The sequence below is a fragment of the Magallana gigas genome, chromosome 6 (assembly GCF_963853765.1).
Source record: "Magallana gigas chromosome 6, xbMagGiga1.1, whole genome shotgun sequence".
Lineage (NCBI taxonomy): Eukaryota > Metazoa > Mollusca > Bivalvia > Ostreida > Ostreidae > Magallana > Magallana gigas.
Window position 1 is genome coordinate 54,917,624 of NC_088858.1, and position 12,283 is coordinate 54,929,906.

Consider the following 12,283-nt stretch of genomic DNA (forward strand, 5'->3'; position numbering starts at 1 on the left):
AACATGGCCATTGGGTTAAGTATGAATTTGAGATGGCGGAGTGGGTTATCTATAGATCGCCCATTGACAGCTCTAATATCCGTTCTTTGCTTGAAGGCTCTAGACCAAAATAAGACTTCGATCAAAATGGGGAAGAATGCAATTATAAGCATTTAGTACAATCTGCTGGAATAAACGTCTAATCGAAATTAGTTTAAACATGCAATATAGCCTATAATTTTGATAATAATACGCGCATGTAAGCATTTATTTAAAAGTCGCTTTAAATCCGTCTGAACAAAAACACAGTCGAGGAATTCCTGGTTATCAATGACACAGGCTATACAAGATTTGTAGACAAACCTTGAATTACAACAAAGTTAAATAACAACGGAAAGTCTGACAAGGCATCGAGTGTTTATGACCCTGTCTCAATATCTGTTGACATCGTACGCGTCCGCACTTTCTTAAAGCGTACATCGATGTTCTTACGAAAGACAAATAGGGCCACATGAAAAAATATTTTTATCTCGTAATTATTACGAGTATATTATCTCGTTATTACGAAAAAAGATCGCATTATAACGAGAAAAGATCTCGTTATAACGAGCTATTTTTCTCGTTATAATGGCCTTACTTAGCAAAATCATTTTATCGACAAAGCCAGGAGAGAAAACCTCTGCATGCGACAAAAACACGCAAAATCTTTTGTGTCAACCATGTACGAAAGAGTATTTATTAATATAATTCAAATTCTATACTCCTTTGGAAAAATGCATGATGCAAATTCTCGGTAATAATAGCAAAATTTCTTTGTAAAGATCAAACGAATACAAAATAATCTATAATATTGCACGTAAAAACACACTGTTGGTCTGTTCCGATATATCTTCGATTCACATTTTGTTTTATTACTCGATATAAAGTGATTTACTATATACATGTACCTAACTACATGTACATTGTTAGCAAATCCATGTGTAAAGGTTGTAGGTTTCACGCAGCATATGTTCCTGTAAGACATCTGCGAGAAACGTTGAGAAACCTAATATACAGTGTCAGCTTGTAACAGCTGATTTTACAGGGTAAATGTCATGTCATGTTGTAAATTTTGAATTTACCGGGAGGCAGCAAGTACAAAATTTACAACATGATAATAATTTTTGTATTTACTGCCACCCGGTATAAATTCAAAACTACCAACATGACAGTAAATACAATATTTACAACATGACTATTTTTGCCGTGTTGTACATGTAGATTTTGTATTTACATTCAAAATTTTTACAACATAACATACAACATCTGAACTTGTTTCAATGCCAGTGTCTTCATCAATACTATAATAAAGTGACCAGAACCCTTAACCCCGCCCACCTAACTTCTATGTTTAAATTTTAAAGCCTGCGTTCTAATTTATTTGTATATCCTTATGCAGTAAAATATGTTTAAACCAATATTTAAAATAATAATGTATTGTGTGGTTTATTTTGATAAAACTTATAATATTATTGTTAGGAAAAGACTACTTATGTTATTTAGAACTTGTGTCCAATCCATTTGATTTAATCAATAACATATGTTGATATCAAACCAACGCCGCCCATCCGAAACTGCATGTAGAATTTGCCACACAGCTTGGAATGAAGAGTTTTGAATGAAGGACTTAAATGAAGAGTTTTGGATTAATTTGGTTTTCTTATCTGTGGTTTTTATCTGCGATATAAATCAGATATACCTTGTCACACAAAGACTAGTTATGGTGTGTCAAATCCGGCGCCTAATCAAGGAGAAAGTCGAGAGCAGACCTGAATGGTCTAATTTTCTCATGGGAAGAAGTAAAAAAAAACCCGTTAGGTATATAAAATAATGTCGACAACCCGTCCCTGTTGTACTATAATTCCTTTTTTTTTATTCAAAAAAGCATGCCACAAAATATGAGATTGCATTTTGATTGGCATTGTTAAAGTTAGAGTCTATAGGTGCAAGCTTAATCGCGATCACATACAATGTCAAGTCTATTGGCAGGGGCCCTCTCTTACTCATTTAATGCTGTTTACTGGATATATATAATTAACAAGCAATTAAAGAGGTTCGCTCCTTAAGTTTTGGGTCGTCATTTTGGGTTACCTGCAAATTCTGCATGACATATTACATATTTATTTTACAATGCCAAATAAACTTTATTGAATAAAATTGTTTTTAAAAAATTACATTTTTACCAATTTTAATAAGTGATGATATTTTGTGGTGGAAGGTTTTTAAGAAGGAAATGAACAATTTTCATAACACACTAGTTTTAGAATACTGTTACTTTAGCTTCCTAATTTTCAGCGCAGACCAAATCTTCTAGATATTTTGTGTATTACGATATATTCATGATGTTCTAAAACATATTTAAACAATATTTTGATATTTCTATTGATATATTTGGCATATTTAGCTTATATATCATAGATGTTAACAAAAAATAAAGTCCAATTTTGCTAAAAAATTAACTTATTTCATGCTATATCTCAAATTTTTGAGATGTGACCCCTACTTGTTTTACTTTTAAATTAGACATTAAATGTATGTCTATTTGTATGCAAAAATTTGGAAAGATGACATTACTATAATTTTTTTATTTGCGTTATAATTTGATAACTCAAAAATTTTGAAACATCTGTTGTTGTGTTCATTATGTACTGGCCTTTAAAGCCCCCAGTAAAGGAAGAATTCTTAAATTTTGACTTAGATTTTACTTTTATTGTCACTACATATGTTCAACTTCATACTACATTAAAATCATAATTAAATAATAGTTCAAACTATAAATATTTGTTTGATTTCTTCAAATTATTAATTTCCATGTCAAATTTTAGCAAATATTTCAGGTTCTGTTTAGGGCCCTATATTTCCAAAACATGGCATATGAAATGGTTCACAAATAAAATAAATGAACATTTTAGGTTCCCATCTTTATATTCAAGTGGTTTTCGGATGATTGAAATTACTATTATTTCAGGTGCCAACCTGCTCAATTCAGCATGTAAAAGTACACCATATTTTTTTTTTAAGGTTCCATGTGCTTAATGAAATTTTACTGATGGGGAATCTTTTAAAATGCATGCACAGAACAATTTTGGGATGGGGGTGGGAGTTTGCCTTTATTTATTCCTCCACGAGAGCGAAAAAACTTATTCCGTGTGTTTATCTGTGTATGTCGGGGAAGGGGGGGGGGGTCAGAGCTTTTGAGGTACAGCGCTTTCTTTTTTCATAAATTCATACTAGAATCCTCTTCCCCCCTTTTTTTTTACCTAATACAAATAATGTCTTTTTACCGGTATCTCAGTAGGGGGTCGATAATGGTTTTTTGAACAACGAACGCAATTTGACGCATGCACTGACGCACCAAACATCGTTGTATGATGACGCATCGCGGTGTTTTACATAAATGACGCCTTACATATACTTAAAATTCATCAGTAATAACACTAAGAATCGATTTTGTAATGTATAGTCCAATACATTTCATCTATGACTATTTAAATGTTTAATCAAACAATTGCTGAAAATTATAGAGATATTGGTAATATTAGGAAAAATTCTTTGAATATTATGAGGTTATCAACCCTTCCGGCTTTATTGGATTTGATCACACCTGACCGTGTTTGATCACCTCATAATGTTCATAGAATGACTCCTTATTCAGTTTAGGGAAACAATACAACACAACAGCCCCTTCAAGATGGGATAAATTTGTTAATATTCAATATTTTAATTTTTTTTAAAAGATTAATCTTTATTATTAAATAAACCCCTTAACACCACACTAAGATTTTAGTAATCAAACTTGCAATCTATTAGATATGAAATATGATAGTTATGGATAGACTACCTTAAGAACTTGAGCGTCGCATGAAGTCGATGAAGGACAACATATGTCCACCATTTTTCAGCGATCAAGGTCTGGACTACGTTTTGTAAATCCTTGTCGTCCAACTGCGACAACAGAAGGACCTTGGTAAATTATGGTGATTTGTAAATGAATTAAAAAAAGAAAAGAATGCAAAAAACGGAACATTGATCTATTATTGTATACGACCTTGACACTAGATACACATCGAAATCTTTATAGCGATTATAGCCTTGTTCTCTTAAATGATGATTACTTGTACATGTAACACAACGGGCACAAATTTATGCGAAAGACAGTCACAGGGATCTCCCAAGCTCGCGTGTATCGGAACAGTTACAGTGTATATCAGGTGGGCCAATGCTCGGAGGGAGGGGACTCGGAATGACCGGTGCTGGTTTATGTTTTAAATACGGTGTACAGGTGGCGCCTCCTTTGTGTTTTTGATCATAATTTATCCATCTTTGATTAGAGGCGACTAAAGATTTGCCATCCGATAAAAAACATTGTCCTAATTTGAAACCAACTGACTGTGAAAGAAACCATTTATCTATCATGTGCAATATACAGGTACAAAATACACAGGTAAAAATATACAGGTAAATATATATAGGTACAATATACAAAGGTATAATATTTACGATTAAACCCCTTTTTACTCGTATTTCAAAAAACATACAGCAAGCACACAAAATTGCATCCAATCTCCATGTGATATCTGCTGGTGATTTGTTCTGCTTTAATTGTTACGTTTTTTCCTCATGCTACATTCTTGTAACAGGGAAACCATACTTTTAACCCCCCCCCCCCCCCCCCTTATATGACACTTCAACTGTCACCCACTCGTTTACATCTAGTCCTGGGTTTTGTCTGTCTTAATATCGCCATAAATATTTTCAAAATAAAATTATATCAACACCAAACATGTACATGTTTATTCATGTCTAGGAGCCCGGTTTGTCAGAGAAATTTATTTAAAAAAAAAAACCCCCAAAACCAAATACAAATGAACGAAAGAATACATAAATGCTTAACAAGCTGTATGGAACCGAACAATACCGAAAAAAAACCCACGACAGTTGAAGACTTCCAGTTCACTTAATCACGTAAAACAAATAGGTAAATAAGTAAATAAATAAATAGATGAATAAATATATAAATAAATAAAGTCATTCAAATAGCTATTCAAAATAGATTTCTAAGCTGTCAATAACATAGATCTTTCAATGAATTTTCAGGATCAAGTTACTGATTTAAAATTATATGTCAAGGTTAAATAGAAATCGATGATGTTGTGTTCAAGTGTAATATATACCGGTATAAGTGCTTGGGTATTTGAATCGTCGTTGTCTTCATCGAGAGATTCTCCCCCCCCCCCCCCCCCCAATATACAACATTACATACATTTGCATATATATGCATTTTAAAATAATTGTGGCCAAAAAACACAATAAATCAATTTTTCAATACCAAATAAGACCAGCGAGTTCAAAACAAGACCCCATAAATACCGGAAGAGTTTTCGCGGCTCCACCGTCTGATTTGTATGCGCATAAGACCAAATGATGCGACCCCTGCTCCATATATCATAGAAAAACAAAAGAAAGTCTCTATTTTGGTCCCGTGGTCCTGTTTTTTGGAGTCTGAGTTTTTGTCATTCCATCTTCTTGTTTTCACGATGACGCTTGGTGTGAATTCCTGAGGTCACCCTCCTGCTATATATAAGGCCAGATATTTCAACAATTCTGTTTAATGACACAAGGTTGATAAGTGATTTGTTGCGAAGTAAGGTGGCTACATGAACTGCTGTTGAAACCATCCTGATTATCTTGTAACTGTAATGATATAAATTAGCAGTTGTAAAGATGAATCATCGGAATTCGTGGTTGCTCAATCTTTGAGCCATAAAAACGCGTCTGCCCGGTGGCATGGGTGGTGCCCGTGGTGTCAGGCAAACAAGAGTCGTTGACTGCACCTGCGTAAGACACCAATCAATCGCAGGCTAACCTTTAGGCGAAGCCTGTACCTGGGTAGGACACCAGTCAATCGCAGGTTAACCTTTAGGTGAAGCCTGTACCTGGGTAGAACACCAGCCCATCGCAGGTTAACCTTTAGGTGAAGCCTGTACCTGGGTAGAACACCAGCCCATCGCAGGTTAACCTTTAGGTGAAGCCTGTACCTGGGTAGGTTAACAGTCCATCGCAGGTTAACCTTTAGGTGAAGCCTGTACCTGGGTAGAACACCAGCCCATCGCAGGCTAACCTTTAGGCGAAGCCTGTACCTGGGTAGGACACCAATCAAACGCAGGTTAACCTTTAGGTGAAGCCTGTACCTGGGTAGAACACCAGCCCATCGCAGGTTAACCTTTAGGTGAAGCCTGTACCTGGGTAGAACACCAGCCCATCGCAGGTTAACCTTTAGGTGAAGCCTGTACCTGGGTAGGACACCAGTCAATCGCAGGTTAACCCTAAGGTGAAGCCTGTACCTGGGTACAGAACACCAGTCAATCGCAGGTTAACATTTAGGTGAAGCCTGTACCTGGGTAGGACACCAGTCCATCGCAGGTTAACCTTTAGGCAAAGCCTGAACCTGGGTAGAACACCAGTCCATAGCAGGTTAACCTTTAGGTGAAGGCTGTACCTGGGTACCATACCAGTCCATAGCAGGTTAACCTTTAGGTGAAGGCTGTACCGGGAAGGACACCAGTCCATAGCAGGTTAACTTTTAGGTGAAGGCTGTACCTGGGTAGAATACCAGTCCATTGCAGGTTAACCTTTAGGTGAAGGCTGTACCTGGGTAGAATACCAGTCCATAGCAGGTTAACCTTTAGGTGAAGGCTGTACCGGGAAGGACACCAGTCCATAGCAGGTTAACTTTTAGGTGAAGGATGTACCTTGGTAGAACACCAGTAAATCGCATGTTAACCTTTAGGCGAAGCCTGTACCTGGGTAGGACACCAGTCAATCGCAGGTTAACCTTTAGGTGAAGCCTGTACCTGGGTAGAATACCAGTCCATCGCATGTTAACATTTAGGTGAAGGATGTACCTAGGTAGAACACCAGTCCATCGCATGTTAACCTTTAGGCGAAGCCTGTACTTGGATGGGACACCAGTCAATCGCAGGTTAACCTTTAGGTGAAGCCTGTACCTGGGTAGAATACCAGTCCATAGCAGGTTAACCTTTAGTTGAAGGCTGTACCTGGATGGGACACCAGTCCATCGCAGGTTAACCTTTAGGCGGAGCCTGAACCTGGGTAGAATACCAGTCCATAGCAGGTTAACCTTTAGGTGAAGGCTGTACCTGGGTACCATACCAGTTCATAGCAGGTTAACCTTTAGGTGAAGGCTGTACCTGGGTAGGACACCAGTCCATAGCAGGTTAACCTTTAGGTGAAGGCTGTACCTAGGTAGAATACCAGTCCATTGCAGGTTAACCCTTAGGTGAAGCCTGTACCTGGGTAGAACACCAGTCCATAGCAGGTTAACATTTAGGTGAAACCTGTACCTGGGTAGGACACCAGTCTATCGCAGGTTAACCTTTAGATGAAGGCTGTACCTGGGTAGAACACCAGTCAATCGCATGTTAACCTTTAGGCGAAGCCTGTACCTGGGTAGGACACCAATCAAACGCAGGTTAACCTTTAGGTGAAGGCTGTACCTGGGTATAACACCAGTCAATCGCATGTTAACCTTTAGGCGAAGCCTGTACCTGGGTAGGACACCAATCAAACGCAGGTTAACCTTTAGGTGAAGGCTGTACCTGGGTATAACACCAGTCCATCGCATGTTAACCTTTAGGTGAAGGCTGTACCTGGATGGGACACCAGTCCATCGCAGGTTAACCTTTAGGTGAAGCCTGTACCTGGGTAGAATACCAGTCCATAGCAGGTTAACCTTTAGGTGAAGCCTGTACCTGGGTAGGACACTAGTCCATCGCATGTTAACCTTTAGGTGAAGGCTGTACCTGGGTAGAACACCAGCCCATCGCATGTTGACCTTTAGGCGAAGTCTGTACCTGTGTAGAACACCAGTCCATCGCAGGTTAACCTTTAGGTGAAGCCTGTACCTGGGTAGGTTAACAGTCCATCGCAGGTTAACCTTTAGGTGAAGCCTGTACCTGGGTAGGTTAACAGTCCATCGCAGGTTAACCTTTAGGTGAAGGCTGTACCTGGGTAGAACATCAGTCAATCGCAGGTTAACCTTTAGGTGAAGCCTGTACCTGGGTAGGACACTAGTCCATCGCATGTTAACCTTTAGGTGAAGGCTGTACCTGGGTAGAACACTAGTCCATCGCAGGTTTACCTTTAGGCGAAGCCTGTACCTGGGTAGGACACCAGTCCCTTTAGGCGAAGGCTGTACCAAACTGCAGCAGGGTGGACTGGAACATGCTACATGTAGATAAGTGTCTTGTCAAGGGGTATAACACAGTTCATAAAGCGACCACAGTTGGGTTCGAACCAGCGACCTTTGGTTCCTTGCCTTTGACCACCAAGTCATATCATCAGTTATAATTTACCATCATGTTATGTATCGAAAACTTATAAATACCATGATGATTAGGGTATATATATACATGTATCTATAAGCTTTTGAGTTATGTTCATGTACTTGATATGATTTAAGGTGGCTATATACACCACTTTTTGATGACGCAGTACGCAAAAAAGTAAATCTGGAAGCATGTGTAACCGGAACCAGTACGACAAGGGCAATAACTCTTGTGGTCAAAGTATCTCTAAAGTCAAATACTGGCTCAGATAAAAATCAACCCAGGTAAGGGGATTCCTGAACTATGGTCAACACTTGTAATGAAAACACCAGTAAGATTTAACACAATTTATTAATGTTTATAGAGTTGATTTAAGTCAAGGATAGCAACAAGAATTTTATAATAATAGACGAAAATATGGAAATTAACAAACAGAAGTACTCAAAGGGAAAATTACTCTGAAAATATGTATAATCTAAATTTATAATGAACTGATATTACAATGGATACTTGATAATTGAATTAATTTCTACAATTAATAAAAAAAAATAAGAAAATGCAAAAATGCCAAATAATTGCCAAAAATCAAAATATGCTCCTACTGGGCCACCATAGAATCTAACAATAGATTTAATAATAACAGACGAGGAACGATGAATAAGGAACGAGCTACATCTCTATAAATATTAAATTTCTCCTCTATGACAAATAAATGTAAAAATGACTAAGATAATCCTCCTTATAAAAATAAGTTATCTACAACACCTTAAACCAGGACTGGGAAAGGGAAAACCTATCTAAACTTACACTCTAAACCTTAAGGAAAATCTGTATTATAAAAAAAAATGCTTTAAACCCTACAAAAATGAACTAAATCCTAACTCTACATAAATCATGCTTTCTTATACTAAACCTAACTCTAACCTATTCATAGCTGTAAAACCAAGAGGTTTAAGTGCCAAGAATAGAAAGGGAGACTTACCATAAGGTAATCACTCCCCAACCCAAGTAAAGAAAACTGACCGAACACTCTCTTATATATACCTGTATTCTATTCACTAATTTTAACCAATGAAAACCAAAGAAACTAGAGTAACTTAGCCAATCAGAGAACAGGTAACTTTATAACTTAGGCAAAAGTGACAACATGGATACTATTTCCTGTAGAAGTGTAACTATAAATACGATCATTTTTAACTTGTTCAAAATATGAGAGTAGAAAGAATTAAATGATCAACAGTAAGTATTTGAACCTTAAGAATGACAATAAACTATTTAAACTGTAAAAACTTCAAGAAAAATGCAAGCTGTATAATGAAAATAAACAAATTTGTTACACATGCAATTCCGGTACTGGCTGATTTAAACTGAGGCGAATTGTATGGGGACCGCTCTTTTAGAAAAATTTGTTAAATGAAGAGATTTAATTTGATAATTGGAAAATTCATTACTTACAAGTAATGTGGTATGTGACACCTTCATGTTGTGTGGTATTATTTATCGAAATAAACAATAAAATCAAGTATAATTTTTTAAATAGTTTGTTTCTCATCATTGATGTGTTACACCGTAGCGCAGTGGGTTAGTGGGGTTACTACAAGCCTGTAGGTCATGAGTTCGATTCCCGTTCAGAACAATAATTTTTATTACTTTCCAAAATTTTCTAAAACGTATTATTGGTTGAATACGGTGAAAGAAAATTCTAAACCGGTGAAAATATTTCAATTATAATATACTTTAATTTTGCATTAAAACGAATATATTCACTTATACAGACCTATAATGAAATATGTATGCATTTATCATTCCAACATTATATTAAGGAAATTTTCTTCAACTCAGAAATGAAAAAGTCCCCAAGATGTTTGGGCCTTGAGACTTAGGAACGATAACCCTTACCTGAGGAACTTTCATACCAAAAAATAGTTATAATATTTTTTGTGTTTATTTGCAATGATTTTTATGTCACATTTATTAAAATACATTTTCTTTTAACATCAAGAAACTTTTTCAGATGATTTGTCAACAGAGTAAGAAAATATGAAAAATTATGTTTTGGGGAAATAATAAAAAAAATTACAATAACATTTTTGTGTCCGAAGGAAATATCCATCATATGACAAAACATTTCTCTCAATTTGTTAATAGCTGTCTTTTTAAAAAATATTTAACAAAAACACGAAAAAACATTAAAAAATTCTTTTAAAATACCCACAGTATCCCTATCATCATTTTAATATTTGATAACTATATGTTTTGTGGTCTTCTATCGAAAACTGGAATAAACTGTGGGTGTATAGAGCCACCTTAAGCAGCCTACGTGGTTTCTGCATTTTCTGAAGTCAACCGATTAATCAGGGTAGGAGGGGGGGGGGGTAATCTTGTTTACCCCGGGGAGGGGGCGGGGGTTCCAAGGCCTACGTTCGGTTTTACTACGTGATTTTGATAAGCATAAATGTTACCCCCCCCCCCCCCCCCCCCCGACTATCCTCTAGATCCGTGCATGTAGTAATTTCTGAGTTACATATTGCACTTAGGAAAAAAGATAAGTAAAGATTCGCTTGGAAGATTCTCTGATGCCTAACTATAGTTCTAACATAGGTTTATATAATTATCTGATGCATGACTCTCCACTCATTAGAAACGTTTTAACAAGTCCTTGGACTTTCAGTAGGATGTAACTATCTATTTCTTGCGTCATAACAAGTTGAAATGACGCTGGTTTCAAGCGAAATATACACCGATTGCGTAGCCTTAGCTCAAAAGCCAGACAAATCTTGTTGATTTCAAAGAGCCATGACTGAGTGGCCTACAATGAAATAGACAGACCTACGTTACAATGCTGTATGACACAACTACCCAAAGTCCAAGCTCCTGTTAAAATGGTTCTAATTAAATTAAAAGTAAGTTACTCTGTCTTAACCTTCAAAATAGTTTGCGTGTTGTGCATTTATTTCTGTATACGTTGTAAATTCATCAGATTATAAGACACGCACATTATTCGGTTTCCTCGGCTAGTCTTTGCCAAGTTTTCAAAACCGTAGAATTAATTATGTCAATATACGAAGTATTTATCGAATTTAACAGATATTCACAGTTTAAAACGGGCATTGCTGATAAAAAGACTGGAAGCGTTTAAAATAAGTAACTTAAGGTTCCCCGATCCTCAGCTTCGAAGTATTTTTTTTTCATCATATAAGTGTTATTTATCCTCCAAACTCTATAAATGAAATAAAATAAAAAGAATTTTTTTATGATATCCATGCATTTTACTGTTGCAATTTTGGACACGATGGATAAAATGGAATAAATATAGAAGTTAAGGTTCCCGATCCTCAGCTTCGAAGTATTTTTTTTTTCATCATATAAGTGTTATTTATCCTCCAAACTCTATAAATGAAATAAAATAAAAAGAATTTTTTTATGATATCCATGCATTTTACTGTTGCAATTTTGGACACGATGGATAAAATGGAATAAATATAGAAGTTGAGATCGATTTAGTAAAAAAAAATTGTTTTACCGGTGTCTTGAACCCCTCTATCTTTAGGTCTCCGTGGAGCCACTAAGACAAGCAGTTCTTTGAATAGTTGTATTATACGAACACTACAAGACTAAACAAATTTGTTTTGTCTTGTAAAAGACAGATTTATAGTACGATAAAATATATTCGAAATAATTTAGAGTTATCGAACATAATGATAACCTTGATCATCATGATTCTATGCATACAAGTTACATGTACGTGCATGAATATATCTGATTTAATTTCTTCTAAAGTAAAACATTATACTAGTCTGCAAGATAAGTAAAAATTATTTAGGATTTTAAATTAGACATATATAAACTCTCTTGGTAAATTTTCACAAAAGACATTGCCTTAATTTGTATTTCTGAGTAAAATATTAATTTTCAAT